This window comes from Prionailurus viverrinus, chromosome A2 (assembly GCF_022837055.1).
Source record: "Prionailurus viverrinus isolate Anna chromosome A2, UM_Priviv_1.0, whole genome shotgun sequence".
In the NCBI taxonomy this organism is placed as follows: Eukaryota; Metazoa; Chordata; class Mammalia; order Carnivora; family Felidae; genus Prionailurus; species Prionailurus viverrinus.
In genome coordinates, this window is record NC_062562.1 from 113501608 (window position 1) to 113525201 (window position 23594).

Genomic DNA, 23594 nt, shown 5'->3' on the forward strand with positions numbered 1-23594 from the left:
GTCATGATCCCAGGGTAGTGGGATCAAGTCCCCTGTCAGGCTCCATGCTAAGTGTGGAGCCTGCTTAAGATGCTTAAGATTTTCTCTCCACATCTGCCCCTTACCCCATTCATGTGCATTCTCCCTTTCTCTAAAAATAAATTAAAATTAAAATTAAAATTAAAAAATAAAACATATAATCCCATGCAATTCTAATCATAAAAATATATATAAAAATACAGATAGTCATCTCCTGCAACCATGCTCTTCCTAATCTAATCACACTATTAGCTGCATGAGGTCTTCATCAGCTTATTTACTCATTGCTTACTAGGAGAGGGTTACCAGCATAATGTCAAGAATATAATTTAAGTCATTCACAAGGCTTTAACATGGCTTACCCACACAGTAGACTGGACACAGGGAAATCCTGTCATCACTACACAAAATGCTTGTTGTGTTACCTTGGCAACATGGCAAAAAATATATTTATGAACTGTCTGCAACAAAGACTTACCTAGAGGTGGGGTTAAGATGCCAGAGGAGTAAGGCACCTTGCTTGGCAAGCACCAACCCTGCTTTCTACCTCAAACACAGCTAGATAAACATTAAATTATTTTTACCTCCCAAGAAATTGATCTGAGGACTGAGAGCAAAGCTACACGTCTACAAGCAAAAAAGAAAAAAACAAAACAACCACCTTATGGAAGGTAGGAACTGCAAAGAGTTGATTTGGGAGAGAAAAGAGCCAAAGGCATTGCAAAGGGATGGGAGCCATGATCGCTGAGAGAGAAAACGTGAAAAAAGAATAAAAACACACAAGGAGAAATTCACAGGAAAACTCTTCCCCAAAACCACTGGGAAAAAAGAGAGGGTTTAAATACCACAGTTTTTTATAAACAGCAGAGCACAGAGTCTGAAGTCTCAGATGTCAGCGCCTCAGTGTCAGGTGTCACTAGGGTCACACCTGGTGGTGCTCTGCTGGGAAGGGAGGGCAGAGGCCTGGTAGCAGGCAGAGGGGTCTGAGAATCCCCTAAGTCACATGGGGGAAAACAGTTCCCCTGCTTGGAGTGCTTTTGGTAGAGGAGATATGGCCTCTCCAGGGACAAAAGACCCGGCAGGCACCACAGAGCTGTGCCATTCACCAGCATAGGAACAGAGACACCAGCTGAGAACAGCAAACCTTGACACTGCCTTTGTGCTATGATTTACCATAAACTCCAAGCTGCTCACACAACTGTTTTCTGGGACAAGCCAGCACCATCACAGTGCAATGAGACCCTTTCCTAGAAGATCAACATGGGGCCCTGCTGCAGGGGTCTCCAAAGTTTAGAGTGTAGAAACACAGTCAAGCCAGAGATAAAATACAGAAGGGCTATGCCGCCTGGCAGGCATACAACTCAGACACAGACAGGGTGCAGGGGATCTGAAGGAAACTGAGGACACAGGAAGGGTGATTGTTTGCTGGTCTGTGAGGGCTTCTTGAGGACTGGTGGACACAGCTCTCCAATCCTGAGACAAGAGAGCAAGGCAAAGTGATTTTCAACCTTCCCCCACCAGTAGTGACCTACCTCAGTGAGTTTAACAGTGCCACCAAGTGGAAAATGCAGCAGCTACACAAAGCCACTGCCCTGCTGCCCACTTCCTGGGCATCTCCACTACAGCAAGTCCACCTGAGAATCTAGCACAATAAGCCATTCCCCCAGAAGACCAGCACAAACCCCTCACACATATCAAGTCTACTGATCATAGAGTGCTGCAAGCTCCAACTCTAGGGGAAATAGGATTTAGCTTCCTTTTTATTTTTATTATTTAATGTTATTAGTTTTATTTTTTAATTTTATATATATGTATTTTTTTTTACTGTTATTTTTTGGATCTAGCTTCATTTAACAAGCAGACCAAAACACACCCAGGATCTATTTTGGGTTTTTTTTGTTTTTGTTTTGTTTTGTTTTGTTTTGTTTTTTTCTGGACAAAATGACAAGGTGGAGCAATTTACCCCAAAAGAAAGAACAAGAGGTAGAAATTACAACAAGAGAATTAATCAATACAGATATAAGATGTCTGAACTAGAATTTAAAACAACAAATATAGGATACTAGCTTCACTTTAAAAAAAGCATAGAGGACACTAGAGAATTCATTACTAAAAAATAAAAGAACTAAAATCTAGTCAGGCCAAAATCAAAAATGCTATAACCAAGATGCAAACCTGAATGAATCCCATGACAGTGAGGATGAACAAAGCAGAGGAACGAATCAGTGACACAGAAGATAAAATTATGGAAAATAATGAAGCTGAAAAGAGGAGGAAAAGACAGCTTTTGGATTACAAAGGTAGACTTAGGGAACTCAGCAACTTAAAATGTATCAACATTCATTTCATAGGAGTCCAGAAGATCAAGAGAGACAAAAAGAGCAGAAGTTTTATTTGAGCAAATTACAGCTGTAAACTTACCTAGACATCACAATCCAGGAGGCAAAGAGAACTCCCATTAAATTCAACATAAATCGCCCTACACCTAGATATATCATAATCAAATTCACAAAATACATTGACAAGAAAATAATCTGGAAATCAGCAAGGGAAAAAAGTCCTTGAACTACAAGGGAAGATAGGTCAGTTTTGCAACAGACCTGTCCAGAAATTTGGTAGGCCAAAAGGGAATGGCAGAATGTATTCAATGTGCTGAATGGGAAAAATATGCAGTCAAGAATATTTAATCCAGCAAGGCTGTCATTCAAAATAGAAGGAGAGATAAAGAGTTTCCCAGACAAACAAAAACTAAAGGAGTTCATGACCACTAAACAAGCCCTGCAAGAATTATTAAAGAGGACTCTCTGAGTGGGGAAAAAAAAGATGAAAGCAACGAAGACTAGCAGGGAACAGAGAACATCACCAGATATAACAACTCTACAGGTAACACAATGGCACTAAATTCCTATCTTTCAATAATCACTCTGAATGTAAATGGACTAAATGCCCCAATCAAAAGACAGAGAGTATCAGAATGGATTAAAAAAAAAAAAAAAAAAAAAAATGAAAACAAGATCCACCTATATGCTGCCTACAAGAGACCCATTTTAGACCTAAAGACACCTGACATTTAAAGTGAGGGGATGGAGGGGCGCCTGGGTGGCGCGGTCGGTTAAGCGTCCGACTTTAGCCAGGTCACGATCTCGCGGTCCGTGAGTTCGAGCCCCGCGTGGGGCTCTGGGCTGATGGCTCGGAGCCTGGAGCCTGTTTCAGATTCTGTGTCTCCCTCTCTCTCTGCCCCTCCCCCGTTCATGCTCTGTCTCTCTCTGTCCCAAAAAAAATAAATAAACGTTGAAAAAAAAAAATTTAAAGTGAGGGGATGGAGATCCATCTATCATGCTTAAGGATGTCAAAGAAAGCCGGAGTAGCCATACTTATATCAGACAAACTAGATTTCAAAACAAAGATTGTAACAAGAGACGAAGAAGGGCATTATATCAAAATTGAGGGGTCTATCCATCAAGAAGATCTAACAGTTGTAAATATTTGTGCCCCAAACTTGAAAGAACCCAAATATATAAATCAATTAACAACAAAAATAAAGGAATTCACTGGTAATAATACAGTAATAGTGAAGGAATTTAACAACCCACTTACAGCAATAGATTATCTAAGCAGAAAATCAACAAGGAATCAATAGCTTTAAGTGGCACACTGAACCAAATGGACTTAATGAATATATTCAGAACATTTTATCCTAAAGCAGCAGAATACACATTCTTTTTGAGTACACATGGAACATTGCCAAAACAGATCACATACTGGGTCACAAATCAGCCCTCAACAAAAAGATAGAAAACATACCATGCATATTTTTAGACCACAACACTATGAAACTTGAAGTCAAGAAAAAATTTGGAAAGTCACAAAACACATGGAGGTTAAAGAATACTCTACTAAAGAATGAATGGGTTAACCAGGAAATTAGAAAAGAGGTAAAAAAAAAAAAAAAGTACATACAAGCAAATGAAAATGAAAGCACAACTGTGCAAAACATTTGGGATGAAGCAATGACAGTCTTAAGAAGGAAGTATATTGTAATACAGACCTACCTCAAAAAGCAAGAAAGGTCTCAGAAACACAACCTAACTTTACACCTAAAGGAGCCAGAAAAGGAATAGCAGATAAGCCCTAAAACAAGCAGAAGAGAAACAATAAAAATGAGAAAAGGAATAAATGATCTAGAAACAGAAAAAATTAGTAGAATAGATCAATTAAACTAAGAGCTGGTTCTTTGAAATTAATAAAATTGATAAAATGCTAGCCAGACTTACCAAAAACAAAAGAGAAAGGACCCATGATAAAATCATGAATGAAAGAGGAGAAATCACAACCAACACCACAGAAATATGAACAAATATACAACAATATGATGAAAACTTATACAACAACAAACTAGGTGATCTGCAAAAAATGGAAAAATTCCTAGAATTTCACAAACTACCAAAACTGAAACAGGAAGAAATAAAAAATTTCTTTTCTAGCAATTAGATTGAGCCAGTAACCAAAAATCTCCCAATAAACAAGAGTCCAGGGCCAGATGGCTTCCTAGGGGAATTCTACCAGACATTCAAAGAAGAGTTAATACCCATTCTTCCCAAATGGCTCCAAAAAATATAAATGTAAAGAAAACTTCCCAACTCCTTCTACAAAGCCAGCATTACCTTGATTCTAAAACCTTTTAAGACCCCACTTAAAAGTAGAATTGCATGGCACAAAAACAGACATGTAGACCAATGGAATAGAATAGAAACCCCAGAACTAGACCCACAAACATATGGCCAACTCATCTTTGACAAAGCAGGAAAGAACATCCAATGGAAAAAAGACAGCCTCTTTAACAAATGGTGCTGGGAGAACTGGACAGCAACATGCAGAAGGTTGAAACTAGACCACTTTCTCACACCATTCACAAAAATAAACTCAAAATGGATAAAGGACCTAAATGTGAGACAGGAAACCATCAAAACCTTAGAGGAGAAAGCAGGAAAAGACCTCTCTGACCTCAGCCGTAGCAATCTCTTACTCGACACATCCCCAAAGGCAAGGGAATTAAAAGCAAAAGTGAATTCCTGGGACCTTAGGAAGATAAAAAGCTTCTGCACAGCAAAGGAAACAACCAACAAAACTAAAAGGCAACCAACGGAATGGGAAAAGATACTCGCAAATGACATATCGGACAAAGGGCTAGTATCCAAAATCTATAAAGAGCTCACCAAACTCCACACCCAAAAAACAAATAACCCAGTGAAGAAATGGGCAGAAAACATGAATAGACACTTCTCTAAAGAAGACATCCGGATGGCCAACAGGCACATGAAAAGATGTTCAGCGTCGCTCCTTATCAGGGAAATACAAATCAAAACCACACTCAGGTATCACCTCACGCCAGTCAGAGTGGCCAAAATGAACAAATCAGGAGACTAGAGATGCTGGAGAGGATGTGGAGAAACGGGAACCCTCTTGCACTGTTGGTGGGAATGCAAATTGGTGTAGCCGCTCTGGAAAGCAGTGGGTTCCTCAGAAAATTAAAAATAGACCTACCCTATGACCCAGCAATAGCACTGCTAGGAATTTATCCAAGGGATACAGGAGTACTGATGCATAGGGCCACTTGTACCCCAATGTTCATAGCAGCACTCTCAACAATAGCCAAATTATGGAAAGAGCCCAAATGTCCATCAACTGATGAATGGATAAAGAAATTGTGGTTTATATACACAATGGAATATTACGTGGCAATGAGAAAAAATGAAATATGGCCTTTTGTAGCAACGTGGATGGAACTGGAGAGTGTGATGCTAAGTGAAATAAGCCATACAGAGAAAGACAGATACCATATGGTTTCACTCTTATGTGGATCCTGAGAAACTTAACAGGAACCCATGGGGGAGGGGAAGGAAAAAAAAAAAAAAAAAAAGAGGTTAGAATGGGAGAGAGCCAAAGCATAAGAGACTGTTAAAAACTGAGAACAAACTGAGGGTTGATGGGGGGTGGGAGGGAGGAGAGGGTGGGTGATGGGTATTGAGGAGGGCACCTTTTGGGATGAGCACTGGGTGTTGTATGGAAACCAATTTGTCAATAAATTTCATAAGAAAAAAAATAAATAAAAAATAAATAAATAAATAAATAAAAGTAGAATTGCAGGCCAATATTTCTGATGAACATGGATGCAAAAATTTCTAACAAAATACTAGCAAATTGAACCCAACAGTACGTTAAAAGAATTACTCACCACGAACAAGTGATATTTCTTCCTGGGCTGCAAGGGTGGTTTAATATCCACAAATCAATCAATGTGATACACTACATTAATAAAAGAAAAGATCAGAACAATATGATCTTCTCAATAGATGCAGAAAAAGCATTTGACAAATACAGCATCCATTCTTGATAAAAAAAAAAAAAAACTCAACAAAGTAGGGATAGAAAGAACATACCTCAACATCATAAAGGCCATATATGAAAGACCTTAAACTAATACCATCCTCAATGAGTAAAACCTGAGAGTGTTTTCTCCACAGTCAGGAATAAGATAGGCAGCCCTGTCCACCTTCAACATTACTATTTAATATAGTACTAGAAGTCTTAGCCTCAGCAATGAGACACCAAAAGAAATAAAAGGCATCCAAATTGGCAAGGAAGAAGTCAAACTTTCGCTATTTGCAGATGACATGATAGGTAGAAAGTGCGAAAAACTCCACCAAAAATTTGCTAGAACTAATACATGAATTCAGCAAAGTCTCAAGATATAAAATCAACATGCTGAAATCTGTTGTATTTCTATACATAAACAATGAAGCAGGATAAAAATAAATCAAGGAATTGATCCCATATGCAATTGTTCCAATAATAATAAGATACCCAGGAATAAACTTAACTAAAGAGGCAAAAGATCTATACTCTGAAAACTAAAGAACATTTATGAAAGAAATTGAAGAGAACAAAAAAAAAGGGAAAAATATTCCATGCTCATGGAAGAACAAACATTGTTAAAATATCCATACTACCCAAAGCAATCCACACATTTAATGCAATCCCTATCAAAATACCACCAGCATTTTTCACAAAGCTAGAAAAAGCAACCTTGAATTTGTATGGAATCACAAAAGACCTGGAATAGCCAAAGCAATCTTGAAAAAAAAAAAAAAAGCAGGAGGCATCATGACTCCAGACTTCAAGCTATATTACAAAACTGCCATGATCAAGATAGTATAGTACCGGCACAAAAACAGACATATAGATCAATGAACAGAGCAGAAAACCCAGAAGTGAACCCACAGCTATGGTCAACTAATCTTCAACAAAACAGGAAAGAATATCCAATGGAAAAAAGACAGTCTCCTCAACAAATGGTCTTGGGAAAACCATACAGCAACATGCAGAAGAATAAAACTAAACCATTTTCTTACACCATACACAAAAATGATTTCAAAATGGATGAAAACCTTAAATGTGAGACAGGAAACCATCAAAATTGTAGACAAGAACACAGGCAACAACCTCTTTGACATTGGCCCCTGCAATTTCTCACTAGACATGTCACTGGAGGTAAAGAAAACAAAAGCAAACATGAACTGTTGGGTCTTCATCAAGTTAAAAGTCTTCTGTAACACTGAAGGAAACAATCAACAAACCTAAAAGGCAGCCTACAGAATGGGAGAGGATATTTGCAAATGACATATAAACAACATATAAAGGGTTAGTATCCAAACTAGAAAGAACTTATCAAACTCAACACCCAAAAAATAAATAATCCAATTAAGAAATGGGCAGAGGACATGAATAGACACTTTTCCAAAGAAAACATCCAGATGGCCAACAGGCACATGAAAAGATGCTCACTCATCATCAGAAAAATACAAATCAAAAACACAGTAAGATACTACCTCACACATGTCAGAATGGCTAGAATTAACAACATAAGAAACAGTAAGTGTTGGCATGGATGCAGAGAAAGGGGAACCCTCCTACACTATTGGTAGGAATGCAAACTGGTCCAGCCACTCTGGAAAACAGTATGGAGTTTCCTCAAAAAGTAAAAAATAGAACTACCCTATGACCCAGCAATTGCACGACTAGGTATTTACTCAAAGGATATAAACATATAGATTTGAAGGGGTACATGCCCCCTCATGTTTACAGCAGCATTGTCAACAATAGCAAACCTATAGAAAGAGCCAAAATGTCCGTTGACTGAAAAACGGATAAAGATGTACATATATGTATATGCATATGTATATATGTATATATACAGTGGGATATCATTCAGCCATCAAAAAGTATGAAATCTTGCCATTTGCAATAATGTGGATGGAGCTAGACTGTATTATGCTAAGCAAAATAAGTCAGAGAAAGACAAATACCATATGCTTTAACTCATATGTGGAATCTAAAAAACAAAACAGATGCACATATAGGAGGGGGAGAAAAAGGAAAAAGAGAGAAAGAAACAAATTGTAAGAGAGTCTTAAAGATAGAGAACAAACTTAGGGCTGATGGAGGGAGATAGGTTGGGGATGGGCTAGATGGGTGATGGGTATTAAGGACAGCACTTATGTATGTAAGGGATGAATCACTGAACTATACTCCTGAAACCAATATTGTACTGTATCTTAACTGACTAGAATTTAAATACAAATTTGAAAAACAAAACAAAACAAAAAAACAAAGACTTAGCTAAAATTTTTGTGTAATGTTTTGAATTTCATTCTTGCAATTCAAAGACCATCTCAAGTTATTTTTTCTACATTGCTACAGATGCCTCTACTTCTCTAGGCAGTAATCTGTGAAGTCTTAACCAAGAATCCCTAATGATTTGGCAGAGTTTCAGGAAAGGTCTTATTGTTTGTGGAAATGTTCTCAGAATGGCTTGAATGCTTTTAGCTTTATCTCACTTACTGGATATAATATTTAATTTTAACAGTCAGATTTTAAGACCCTATCATTTCCATGCCCTACAGGTCTCAGAGTGCAAGTGGCTCAGTAATGAAATATAAAGTTACTTTACTTAGGCAACGTGGAGTGAAGCTAAAAGGATTAGAGTTCTCTTATCTAGAAAAATTTAACTTGCCTTTTCAGCTTCTTAACCACCTCACTTCTCCCCCCTGCCCAACACACACAATCATGAAAGACACAGAGAAGCAATGATTTTTATTGTTTCTCATAGTGATGACAACAGAAATAATGGTGAGCAAATGCAGACATGGACCCTGTTACCAAAGGACAAAGGTTTATCAAATAGTCACACAAAAAGAGATGTAATTGAGAAGGGGCGGGGGGGGGGGAGGGGGGGGGAGATGTGCAGAATGCTACAAAGGAAAAGCACATATAAAAGTATTTATTATAAAAAAGCTGGCCCAGGAAGGCCTCTCCAAGGAAGTGACAGTTGAGGTGATGCTGAGGAATGAGTATGAGCTAATCTTCAGTCAGGGTGAGAGGGGCAAAGAGATAGACGGGGAGTTCTGGAGAGAACAAATGAGCAAGGGGCTTACAGGATGAGCATGGTGAACTCAAGGAAGTTAAAGGACAGAAGGCCCAACACACAGGATGCTTAGAGGTGTGGAATCAGGTGAAGTTGGAGAACAAGAAGCCATTAACAAGTTTTAAGCCTCTAGGGGTGCCTGGATGGCTCAGTCTGTTAAGAAGCTCAGGTCATGATCTCATGTCTTGTGGGTTCCAGCCCACTGTCTGGCTGCATGCTGACAGCTCAGAGCTTGGAGCCTACTTTGGATTCCCTTTCTCTGCCCTCCCCTGCTCACACTCTGTCTCCCTCTCAAAAATAAATAAACATTACCCACAAATGTATGCCCAACTCCTCTTTGACAAAGCAGGAAAGAGTATCCAATGGAAAAGTCTCTTCAGCAAATGGTGTTGAGAGAACGGGACAGCAACATGCAGAAGAATGAAACTGGATCACTTTCTTATACCATACACAAAAATAAACTCAAAATGGATGAAAGACCTAAATAAGAGACCTAAACCCTAGAGGAGAAAACAGGCAACAACCTGTTTGACCTCAGCTGCAGCAACTTAGTACTCAACATGTCTCCAAAGGCAAGGGAAATAAAAGTAAAAATGAACAATTTGGACCTCATCAAGATAAAAAGCTTCTGCAGCGCAAAGGAAATAAGCAACAAAACTAAAAGGCAACCTACGGAATGGAGAAGATATCAGCAAATGACATATAGGGTAAAGGGCTAGTATCCAAAATCTATTAAAAAAAAAAAAAAACTTATCACACTCAATATCTAAAAAACAAATAACCCAGTGAAGAAATGGGCAGAAGACATGAATAGACACTTTTCCAAAGAAGACATCCAGGTGGCCAAAAGACACATGAAAAGATGCTTGTCATTGCTCATCATCAGGGAAATACAAATCAAAACCAAAATGAGTTACCACCTCTCATTTGTCAGAATGGCTAAAATTAACAACTCAAGAAACAAGAGATGTTGGTGAGGAACATCTGTGGAGAAAGGGGAATACTTTTGTACTGTTGGTGGGAATGCAAACTGGTGTAGCCGCTCAGGAAAACAGTGTGGAGCTTCCTCAAAAAATTAAAAATAAAACTACCCTACAACCCAGCAATAGCACTACTAGGAATTTACCCAAAAGATACAAGAGTGCTGATGCATAGGGACACATGTACATCAATGTTTATAGCAGCACTTTCAACAATAGCCAAATTATGGAAAGAACCCAAATGTGCATCAACTGATGAGTCGATAAAGAAGATGTGGTTTATATATACAATGGAATACTACCTGGCAATGAGAAAAAATGAAATTCTGCCATTCTGCCATTTGCAACAATGTGGGTATTATGCTGAGTGAAATAAGTCAAAGAAAAACAGGTATCATATGTTTTCACTCATATGTGTAATTTGAGAAACTTAACAGAAGACCAACGGGGAAGGAGAGGGGAAAAAGTAGTTTCAAACAGAGAAGGAGGCAAACCATAAGGAAGTCTTAAATACAGAAAACAAACAGGGTTGATGGTGGCGAGGGGCAGGGAAAATAGGTGATGGGCATTAAGGAGGGCACATGTTGGGATGAGCACCGGGTGTTACATGTAAGCAATGAATCATGGGAACCTACTCCCAAATCCAAGAGCACACTATATACACAATGCATGTTAACTAACTTGAAAACAAATTATATTTAAATAAATAAACAAACATTTTAAAAATTTGAAGCCTATTTTTAGGCTCATTCCATTCAGGATCACATAATCGTCAGCTAGAGGAAACCAAGCGAGGTTAGTGGAGTTTTTGCGTTACGTGTACAGTCTGCTGCCATAGCTCGGCAAACAAATACTACCACTGCCCGCCACCCCGTTTAACAACCCCGTTCTCCTTACCGTCAACTCCTCCCCCAGGCGCTTCCGTCCTCCACACCACGTGCAGGAACCCAGCTTCTCCCCAGGCTGTGACGGCTCAGTCAGCTGTGGCGGGAAAGCAACGCCACCGGAAGCGAAGATACCGTGCGGGAGGACCCGGATGTACTGGGCGCAAACCTCCGCCGGAAGGACTCAGACTCCCGCCACAGGGCTGCGACCCCATCGTTGGCCCTCTGCTTACACAGGGTGGCGGCGTCTTTGGAGTCTTCATCGTGTTGGTCCTTCCAGCACCTTTATGGCTTATTTACTTGAGGACAGGATGCAGCAGTGGGGCTGCCGGGAGGCTTGTGAGACGCAGAGAGGCAGATGGCCTCCAGATGGTGGAATCCCGCTACCAGACCGACGATGCGGGCTGACCCTCTAAAAGCGCCACGCCACGTCCTCCAGCCTGTGTCTGCCGTTCTTCCCTCCGCAGAGCACCTCATTAAAGAGCCTGACAATCTGAAAGGCTTGTTTTCCTTGCTCTCAGAACTTTATAATGTGGACTCCCAGCAAAAGAGAAAACCTCGTGAAACAGTCACCCACTTGTTTTAGGACATTTGGAAGAGAGGAGCCTCTGGAGACGTGCTCTCCCTGAGGTGAAAGCATATCTTTGATGCTTTTCAGAGGGAGCTGCCTGACTGAACGTCCCTGAGAGCAAATTCAGATGATTTTGTAAATAATCAGCCAGAGGAAGGCAAGTCTCTGGCGACAAGAACAGACCAGAAGCAGAAGCCTCTGCTCTAGATGAAGACCAACAGGTACCAGTGTTATTCCTAAACCCGGATCAAGATTTGGCGGGAGGGGAACCATAACAAATGACCAGGGACCAGGATAAAGTAATTACACAGTGAAGAAACCTCAAATAATGATTTACCAGGGAATGACATAAATTGTGATTCTTAGCTGGTACCCGACCCCAATATCCAAACAGTTAATCTTCCTCCAATGGAGTATTTTTCATATCACTCTTCTGCTCAGAAAGTTTTAGAGGCAAATTCAGGAGGGAGGGTAAATTACAACGCTCCTCTTGGTTGTTTCTGGTCCTGTACAATCAGTCTCCTCCACAGCCAACTCCCCCTCTTCCACTTTATTCCAGCTCTCTATTTCCACCTCCGTGCTTCGGCTCAGACCATGCCTCTTTGGAATGATCTTGCTCTCTTCTTACCTAGGCCATCTTTTATCCCTTAGAACATCATCCAAGTCCCACTTCTGTGGAACCATCCACAGCCACTCCTGTTTACATTTATTACTGAGATCTTACAGTTCCTACTACCCCCACCCAATATATGTATCTGTAAGTATACACAAATGAATGCCATTTTTTGTGATACTCTAATTATTCATATAAGTTTGCTCTCTCTCTTCTTCCAAGGAAAACACAAGTTCCGCATCAGGGCCCATATGTTTGATCTCTTTTATATCTCTCATAGCTCTTAGATGAAGGGTAAACTTCAGGGAAGATGACAGGAGGCATTCCTCAAACTATTCTTTGGGCAATTCTATTTCATGAGCAACAGTGACATCTAGTGGTTAGAAGGTTTCATGGCTTCTGACTTTTTAGTAATTGGACATTTATAGAGAAAATGTTGCAGATTATTTAATAAATCAAATTATTCCCATAACTTGTGCTTGCTTAAAAAGATATCTCAAATACATATTATTTTCTCTGCCTTCCAAGTGCCTTCCCCTAACCTTCTGTGGTCCAACGGCCCACAAACTGCTGTAAAGGGTCCCTGCATGTGCTTCTTGCAAACCACAACTTCCCTTTCCCGTAGGAAGATCACCAGAGCTTTCATGGCGATTATGTGATTTTTAATTCTCTGCTTCCTGTTAGGATAGAATTTTATGTGCATAAATATTTATTTTGGAAATAAAATATGTAATTGAGGAAGAAACTTGAGATGATAAATATGATAGCCAGAGTAGAAACTCATTTCAAAGCCAAATGGGAGAAAGGCAATGTGGTATAAGGAAAGCTTGCGGACTTTGGCTTCTGAGGGACTTGGGATCAAATGCCAATTCTTCCCATTAAAGTTACATAGTAGTTATGACAGACCTAACAGAGTAGGTAGCCAATAAATGATAGTCAAATAATGATGATTATTTACATTTTACTAAGAATAATTGTCCTCATGTTTCCAATTCGATATTTTGAAATACCAAAATCCTGGCTTTTAAATTTTGAGTTGTCAGTAATTAACTTTGATTCTGATTAAAATTATTTCTCCATCATCTCTCTTAGTTTCAGATACTAAAACTTCAAAATAATGCATTTGGGGAAAATAAGTCTATGAAAATGAAATAGGAATTCTGATCTGTAGACATCACAATTTGAATTGTAATGAAGGGTTTAGAAGAACTGGAACAGACTGAAATTTTTATATAGAAAACTTGAAATTTTTTAACTCAAGTTATAAATTGTAAAGTTAATCTGGATTTGTGGAGGGAGAAAAAAGCTGTAGGAATGAATATGTGAACCAATTTATTGCAAGAAAATATTGTGAAGTGCTAACTTCTGTGGCCCTCCTGTGGGCAGAATGTGAATCACAATCACCCTTTTAAAATGTATATATTTTGTTGGAAAAGATCATCTGAGTATTCTCTATTTTATCTGAAGCCTGAAATAAAAAAGCAAGAGCTTGTTTCAGAAGTTCACCTTTTGTGCCTACTATTTGGAACTTGTTTCCATATAAGGAATGTTATATACCATGGTTTATTTCCCAGCCAGCCCCACAGATTAATGCCAGTTAGGATTCAACTACATACCTCCACAAATATTACTAGCCCAGGTAATAGCAATGGGCAGTGATATTTTATTGGGAATGTGAAAGAGCAATACAATTTCTGAGTTGGAAGAAATTTGAGATCTCTATTTTAAATTCTACTTGAGTATACCAAAAACACACTTCTCCCCAGTTTCACCTCTAGCAATGGGAGCAGATAATCCCCTCCCCACCTAGGACAAATGCAGTTATCTTCTCCTTTTGAGTGCTATAGAAACAGCAAGGCATAGGCAGGAGACCTGGGTTCTAATTCTCACTCTTTCATCTGTTACAGAAGAGGGAATAGGGGATGGGGGTGAGGGTTCCAAAATCTAAGGGAGTTAAATAAGGTCTATTTTGTACTCACATTAACAATCGTTGTAGATTGGCTAGAGCTCTGTTCCAAGTCTTTGTATTCAGTGATGCAGGCTGAAGTAGCAGCCACTAACAACATGCTAGTCTGGTGGCAAAGGGAAAAAATAAATTGACTGCGATGGCTCAGAGTTTCTTGGAAGAGGCACAGGCCTCTTGCACTCACATTTCTCAGTCAAAGCAAGTTATAGAATCAAGGCTAATGTCAGTGAAACAGTAAATGTACTCTTCTGTACTTCTCTGGATGGGCTCCAGAGAAGGGCATAGTAGGGAGGCACAGCGAATATTTTGAACAAATAATGAAATATACCCCCTTTTGTGAGTATAAACAGACCGCTGTGGTCTTCTAAGATTGAATCCAAAACTTGAAGATAATAATTCTCTCTAGCCTAAGCTCAGGATTAAGTAAGACTACTATTATATTATATGTGTGTGTATGTTAATACATACATGTTGTTATATCCTTTCCCAGACATTTAGTCCAATAGGTCTCATGTGGAGCTCTGATGTCTGTATTTTTTTTAATGCTCCAGTATTAAGAGGCATTCTGGTAAAGTTCTGATCAGTCAACTCCAAACCCAACCACACATCTCAGAAACCCAGAGAGCTTTTAGAGAATACACACTTCTGGGCATTATACCAAAGATGGCCAAAGATTCTGATTCAGTAGAGCTGAGATAGAGTTTCAGATTCTGTATTTTTCAAAGATCCCCAGGAGATACTCTGATATAAAACTAAGCAGGGAACCCTTGAGCTTTAGGATCCTTTTTGGCAATAAAATTCTGCAATCTATAGTCAATAACTTCCCCTTTAGCAGGGAGAGGCAATTGCTGTTGTGTTGTTTATTTAATAAACTTTGTTTTAAGCTTTATTACTTGTATCTCAATCTACTACAAATTTAGTTCACTGATTTTAACCAGGGAGGAACAGGTACTGATTTACTCATAAGAAAACATAATGAAAGTTTGCTCAGCTAGAGAAAGAGATGTGTGACATCTCAATCACTTTTAACCTAAACAGTCCTAGTTAATATACTTCCCTCGGGAAAAATTATGTTGTTGTCTTGTTGTTTAATACATAAAAATTTGAAGAATAAGCCAAGTAGGTAACCCAGTTCACACTATCAGTGCTAAAATAATTCACGCCATACTACTGCTGTTCCTCATGCTGAAGTCTTTCAGTCTTCTGCAGAAGTTTCTGTAGTACCAGAATCCAGTCTTCCAAGAAACATAGAATCAGTCATAGATGTTCCAGTACAGTAAAAGGAAAACTACCTTTCTGACCAGACAAGGAAGGAACTCTGCAGGATAAAGTATCCCTTTCGTCAACAGACCAATGCAATCTTAGCTAATGCCCTGCCTTAGCTAATGCCTATAGTGGCTACTGTTGAGATGTAGCTGTTCCTCAGATTTACAAGTTTTCCCAGGTCTCCTCCTTCCTTAATTAGGATAGTCAAGTGTTTGGTGCTGCAAGGAAGAAAACCAATTAGTACTTCTCTTTGGCCACACATAGAATTTCAGAACAGATGGACCGGGATACCAAATACTGCTGGAGATTTTAATTTTTTTTCTTGCTAAATTTAAAATGCTATTACAATACTAAGTTTGTTAAGAATTTAAAGCCAAGTTTTAAAAAGTGCCCTTTCACTCTTTGAGAAGTAATAGAACATTAACACATGACCTCAGAATAGAGATGGTATGTAGGAAACCACCCACCCACACATGCTACAAGTATATCTAACATTTGAATTCAGTAACTTTCCTGTTTACAGCAACAGCACAAGAACTTCTGCTGTATTGATCATGCTCTTTTATTTTCTGTATTTTCTGATGCTTTGAGGTCTTGGGGCCTTGCTAACCCTGAAGGAACTGCCCCTCCCAGTGTTAGCTAATTCCTAGAGATAGCAAAGAATTCATCCTGGAGTGCTCCTTTCATGTGTGAACAAATCCAGAGCCCATACCTTCAAACATCTCCTTAATTAGGCTATCACATGCTGAACAAGCCACTATCCCCCTGCCCTAATTACCCCAAGACCAATACCAGACAACTAGAGACAGCCAGCCCCTAACCCCCAGAATCTGATGAAATTATTCAAACTAGTCAATTCTAAGCCTACTTATCCTGTTTTGCTATACCTTTCCCATGGAAACCACAGTGAAGTCTCTTGTGCAGAGTTTCCCCTGATTTCTCTGCCTCCTGGCCAGCTTTGGTACTTCCCTGTGTCCCCTGAGTGGAGTGGCATGCCTCATTTTTCTGGGGATCTATGAGTATAAACTTCTTTCTTCATGACAATCATTTCCATATCTGGATGTTTTACCATACCTGATTAAAACAAATCCTAGGTACATTTTGAGCTGCAGCCCCCTCCCCCAATCTCGTTAACTGTTTGGCAAATTAGCTTCCATTAGTAAATGTATCACTGATCTAATACTTTTTGATAATATTCAGAGGTTTCCTTGAGATACGTTTTCCTTTTAAGGTGAAACTTGAGGAGAGAGGAAAATTCAACTCCATTGAGACTGTTTTGGAATGAATCACTCTATATTCCTTAGGAAAAATTCAGTAAAATCGAAGTACATTAAGCTAGATTCATGATACACAGAAGTCTCTATAATCTGTTTTTGATATGAATAAAATACTGTGAGTCATCTAAGGAAAAGTAATTTTCCCTCTTGTGAATTAAAAATGATTTCAGAAACCTTTATAAAACTCAGAAGGAAAAAGTATTGCTTCTATCAACTTGCCTAATTGTTCACTTAGAGATCCTGTGATTTAATTGTGTAATTTATTTACAGAAGGACCTATTAACAAGCAAGTGGTCCCCACGTGTGACTAGCTGCTGTTTCTTTGCATGGAGGAAATTAATCTTGTGGTCAATTATACCTTTCCTTTTAACTGATGTTTAAATGAAAATGGAATTGATGGCCTATTGATGGATGAAATACATTTATGAGTGCCTGGCTGTCTGACTGGGATATTTTACACACCAGAGCTACATTAATGTAATCTTTCTTTTTTTTTTTTTTTATTTTTAAATTTTTTTTTTAACGTTTATTTATTTTTGAGACAGAGAGAGACAAAGCATGAACGGGGGAGGATCAGAGAGAGGGAGACACAGAATCTGAAACAGGCTCCAGGCTCTGAGCTGTCAGCACAGAGCCTGATGCGGGGCTCGAACTCATGGACCGCGAGACCATGACCTGAGCCGAAGTTGGCCGCCCAACCGACTGAGCCACCCAGGCGCCCCAATGTAATCTTTCATAAATTCATATTATGAAATAAATTTATATTTTGAAGTAAAAGCATCTTTGTCCCTGAGAAGTTATTTTTCCTCCATTTAGAAGAGAAACTTAAAAAAAAAGTTCTATATATAAAACAACCAAGGATAGAACCACAGTGCTCATTACTTTATGCAATGGATCTCAAACTATAATTTGCATTGAATCACTTGTAGAGCTTGTTAAAATGTATATTCATGGTTCATACTCTACAGAGACTCCAATTCAATAATCTGAGCAGAGGATCAGGAATCTGCATTTTTATCAAGAAGCCTGCATCCTGACACAGGCGCTGCAAGAATCATAGTTTAATAATCACAGAGAAACCAGTAGCCTACGTTACGTCCTTCTAAAGACTCATCGTTGAGCCATGTCTACAATCAGCCATCAGCTTTTGGGTTGTAAGGTATCTTCTAGTAGCAGCTTCTCTCTAAATGTTGGGCTGATAATATTTATTTTATATGTAGATAAGTATATACATGTATCTCCATATAGATGTATCATTAATACCTCCTCTTCAAATGCATACATAAATGGATAAAAACTCCTAATCAGTCACTGAATGACTATCCAAGTTAAGGCAAACTAAATACTTTGAATCTCAGTTTCCTCATCTTTAAAATGGTTTACAATGCTGCCTCATAGAATTATGGTGAGGATTGAAGGAGCAAATATATATACAATGCATTTAGCTCAATAGCTAGTGAAGAATAAAAAGTTCAGTAAATAATATTAGTGTTAAAGTATAGGCGTGAAGACAGTACAATCCTGTGATGCTTTCCATTTGTAAAGAAGTTGCATTATGATTTCTAGATCTCTTTCATCTACATTATGTCATTATATTCTCACAATGTGTATGTGAAATAGAGGGTATAGGATATGTTCCGATTTATAAGTAAGATTCAACTTCTGACTGCTGTCATGAGCGTTTGCTCACAGACTGAGTAAAACAAAATAGGAGCCTCAATGCAGCTGAAAGAGTAGGACTTTCTTTTGCCTTTTGAATCCAAGAAATTAGTGTGCCCCAGAATGCCACTGTAAAGTCAGAGTTCATGGTGACTTTCAAATTTATAGGATGACTTTCAAATTTATAGCTCACTGGTTAAGAGCTTAAGGTTTTAAGGGCACCTGGGTGGCTTAGGTGTCTGACTCTTGATCTTGGCCAGGCCATAATCTCGTGGTTTGTGAGATCAAGCCCCATGTCAAGCGCTGCACTGACAGTGTGGAGCCTACTTGGGATTCTCTCTCTCTCTGCCCCTCCCCTGCTCACTAGCTTGCACTCTCTCTCTTTCTCGAAATAAATATTTTTTAAAAAAGAGTTTAGGTTTTAGAATAGACAAATTTGGTTCCACCACTTTCACAGTTGTGTTAACAATGTTATTTAAGTCTTCAAAGCTTCAAGTTCCTCTTGTAAAAATAAGGCTAATAAAGCAATGACTAAATAAGATCATTTGCATAATAGTAATAATATCTAATATTTATTGAAGCTTCCATAAAATACTTTTCACAGTGCATAGCAGGGTAATGCTCAAAACAGAGCTGGTGTATAAGCCACCCACTCACGTATGCTACAAGCACCACTAATGTTTGGAGCTCTTATTACAGTTGGCAACTCAAAGAGTAAAACAATAAATTTGTTCCTAATGTGAAAAGATAGCTAATGGACAAATGATCAGTCACCATTATAAGTACTTACTTTATTAGAAAACAGAGTAAACATGTAGAGTCCCAGATCAGAAAATAACTCTATGGCAAGGTCAGCTTTCTGCCCTGTGGAAGACCTTGTCTCTTCTCTAGAGATTGCTATGATCCTTTCATTTTACTCCAAAGAAAGACTTTCACTTGGGGAATTTCTTTGTAGAGTTCCGTGGTTTTATCCCAAATGCTCTTAGTCTGGAAAATTACTTTGTATTCTTATGTTTAATATTCTGAGTTTCTGTTAAAGATGGAATTTTTGCTGAGTTAAAGGATCACACAGTTCTTACAGGTCCCAGTTTGGCACCAAACTTTAATCTTTTGTGGCTTTGAGTTAGTCTTGGCAGAGCACTTCTAGAGTAGGAGGATTTTTAATGGTTTTTTTTTGTTTGTTTTGTTTTTTAACAAGGCACTTTAAAGTGTGCATTTAGGCTCAGACCAAAGTAAACTGACCACTCTATTCCCATGAATTTTAGAGGGACAAGGGTTAGAATTCACGGGAAAATGTGGTAAGCAAACCTACTGAGAATTTAGTTGATATTGTGGGTTGATACTATAAAGCAGAAGGAAGACTATGGTGTTACTAAAAGAAACTTTCTCACAAAGACTTTTTTTTTTAACTTTCCACTACACTATGCTCCCATAATACTAGAGGTGTTTTGAATATATAAATATACATGTTTACATAAACACACACACACACACACATACATATATATACTTTGTACCAATGCCAAAAGTTGAGTGATAAAAATTGATACTTTCCTCAATATGAAATCATAAAATGAACTTCCAATATAAAAGAATAATTCTAAAATTTTTATTGAAAATGGCAGTGAAAATTTTAAAGTCTAACATGACAGTGAAGAACCATAATTTTCCAAACACTGTCAGCTGCTAATAGGTCCTACAGTGACTATACAGCATATTTGTCTTGCTAAGTAGACATTGATCTGAAGTAAGTGAAAGTAATATTTTCTCACAATACTTTTTTTCTCTTCTACATAGCTTTTCTTATTATTTATTATGTCTGAAAACTATATATGATTTTGGAACTTTTCATCATCAGGAATATTTGAGATGGAAAACTGATATTCTGCTTTTAATTCTTGCTCATAAGTTGTGATGAATTTCCGATGAGACTTTTTCTTGAGAGAACTCATATCTCAAATATACTTTAAAGGTTAAAAATTAAATATGTCTTATAATGGTAACATTGTTTATTATTATGATAAATTTTAGTATCCAATAATTCTATAAAGATTAAAAGAATAATACTACTTTATTTCTACTGTATTCTATCTTTTGAATCATGTAGTCATTATTTTTCAAAATCTTCTTAAATCTATCTAGCTAGGGTAGCTTTTCTACTATTAACACCCCAGTGAAGTTTCTTATTTTGTTAACTATTCTTTTTTATTGAGACATAATTGACATATAGCATTGTATAAATGTAAAGTGTTGATTTGATACATTTATGTGTTGCAATATGATTCCCACTATAGCATTAGCTAATACCTCCACCATATCACAAAATTATAATTTCATTTGGTGTTTAGAACATTTAAGATGTAGTATCTTAAGTTTAATGACTCCAACTTGTTACATTCACTTATTAAGTATTTACTATAATCCTTAAAAAAAAAAGCTAATTATCCCATCTGGGCTTCAAATAAAGTGATTTTAATGAGTAAAAAAAAAAAGTCTAGTCTCTTAGCAACCCTGAAGTATGTAATACAGTATCATTGACTATAATCACAATGCTGTGCATTAAATCTCAAGAATTTATTCATCTTCTAACTGCAAGTTTGCACTCTGTGATCATTATCTTCCTGATTACCCCACCTCCCAGCCATTGGAAACAACTATTCTATTCTGTTTCTAAGAATTCAGCTTTTTTGGGTTCCATTTTTTAGTGAGATATGTCCTTCTTTGTCTGACTTATCTCACTTAGCATAATGCCCTCAAAGCCAAATGGCAGGATTTCCTTCTTTGTCAGAGTTGAATAATATTCCATTTTATACATTTACCACATCTTCTTTAGGGATACTTAGATTGTCTCCATATCTTGGCTATTGTAAGTAATGCTGCAATAAACATGGGAGTACAGATATCTTTTCAATACACTGTTTTCATTTCCTTTGGATATATACCCAGAAGTAGAATGCTGGATCATTAGGTAGTTCTATTTTAATATTTTCAGGGAACTTCATAATGTTTTCCATAATGACTGAACCAATTTACATTCCTGCCCTTGTCTTGTTCTTGATCTTAGAGGAAAAGCTTTTAAACTGTGACCATTGAGTATGATGTTAGCTGTGGGCCTAACATACATGGATTTTATTATGTTGAAGTACATTTTCTTCTACATCCAATTTGTTGAGAGCTTTTATCATGAAAGAGGTTGAATTTTGTCTACTACTTTTTCTATTATGCATCTATTGAGCTGATCATATTATTTTTATCATTTGTTCTATTATTGTGATGTATCATATTTATTGATTGGGATATAATTAGCCATCCTTACATCCCACGGATGGATCCCACCTGATCATGGTATATGATCCTTTTGTTGTTGTTTTATTGCTTTTTTTAAACATTAATCAAAATGGCTAGCATTTATTAATCATTCATGTTATATCGGGTTGAGTGTTTAACATGGATTACTAGGGCTTATAAAAACCCTGGTATATGATCATTTTAATGTCCTGTTGAATTAGGTTTGCTAGTATTTTGTTGAGAATTTTCACATTTCTATTCAAAAAGGATATTGCCCTGTAGTTTTCTTTCTTGTGGTATCCTCATCTAGCTTTAGTATCAGGATAATGCTGTCGTGTAAAATGAGCTTGGAAGTGTTCCCTCCTATTTAATTTTTTGAAATAGTTTGAGAAGGATTGGTGTTACTTCTTAAGTGTTTGGTAGAACTTACAGGGAAACCATCTGGTCCTGGGCTTTTCTTTGTTGGGACATTTTTGATTATTGATTCAGTCCCTTTGCTATTTAATTATTCAGTAGGTTATATTTTTTTCTAGAAATTTATTCATTTCTTCTAAGTTATCCAGTTTGTTGGTGTTCAATTATTCTTTATTTTATAATTGTTTCTTTTTATCTTTTGTATTTCTGTGGTGTCAGTTATAATATCTCCTCTTTCATTTCTGATTTTACACATTTTAATCTTCTTTTTTTTTCTTAGTATAGCTACTGTTTGTCAACCTTGTTTATCTTTTCAAGAAACCAGATTCTAGATTCTTTTGCCTTTGCTACTGTTTTTCCCATCTCAATTTCATTTATTTTCATTCTGATTTCTGTTATTTCCTTCCTTCTGCTAACTTTGGGTTTGGTTTATTCTTTTTCTAGTTCCTAATAGTTTATAGTTAGGTTGTTCATTTGAGATATTTCTTTTTCTTGTTTTTTTTTTCTTTTGAGAGAGAGAGAGAGAGCAGAGGAGGGACAGAGAGAAAGAGAATCCCAAGCAGGCTCCATGCCATCAGTGTAGAGCCTGACCTGGGGCTCAGTCCCACAACTGTGAGACTGTGACCTGATCTGAGACCCAAGAGTCAGATGCATAACCAAAGCAACCCAAGAATCCTGAGATCTTTTTCTTAATGTAGGCATTTATCACTTTAAACTTTTCTCGTAGAACTGCTTTTGCTGCATCTTATAAGTTTTGGTATATTGTGTTTCCATTTCATTTGTTTCAGGATATTTTTGGATTTCTCTTTTGATTTCTTCTTTGATCCATTTGTTGTTTAGGAGTATGTTGTTTAATTTACACACATTCATGAATTTTCTAGTTTTTCTCCATTATTAATTTCTAATTTTATACTATTGTCAGAAAAGATGCTTGTATCATTTCGGTTTTCTTAAATTTGTTAAGACTTGTTTTATGAGTGTACATATGATGTAACCTGGAAAATGTTTTATGTGCACTTGAGAAGAATATGTATTCCACTGCTATTGTGTGGAATATAATGTAGATGTCTGTTAGGTCCATTAGATCTAAAGTTCCAGTCCGTTGTTTCAGTATTGATTTTCTGTCTGGATGATCTATCCATTGTTGAAAGTGAAGTATTAAAGCGTCCAACTA

General features: G+C 37.5%; 1 protein-coding gene across 1 annotated transcript in view; it reads left to right on the forward strand.

The window, feature by feature from the left end:
- The first annotated feature begins 11583 nt into the window (after positions 1–11583).
- ABCB5 (ATP binding cassette subfamily B member 5) overlaps positions 11584–23594 on the forward strand; it is a 137358-nt gene continuing 125347 nt past the window's right edge. Inside the window, exon 1 of the mRNA XM_047847360.1 lies at positions 11584–12158. The gene's annotated coding sequence lies outside the window, so the exon portion shown is untranslated. The remainder of the gene's footprint in view (positions 12159–23594) is intronic.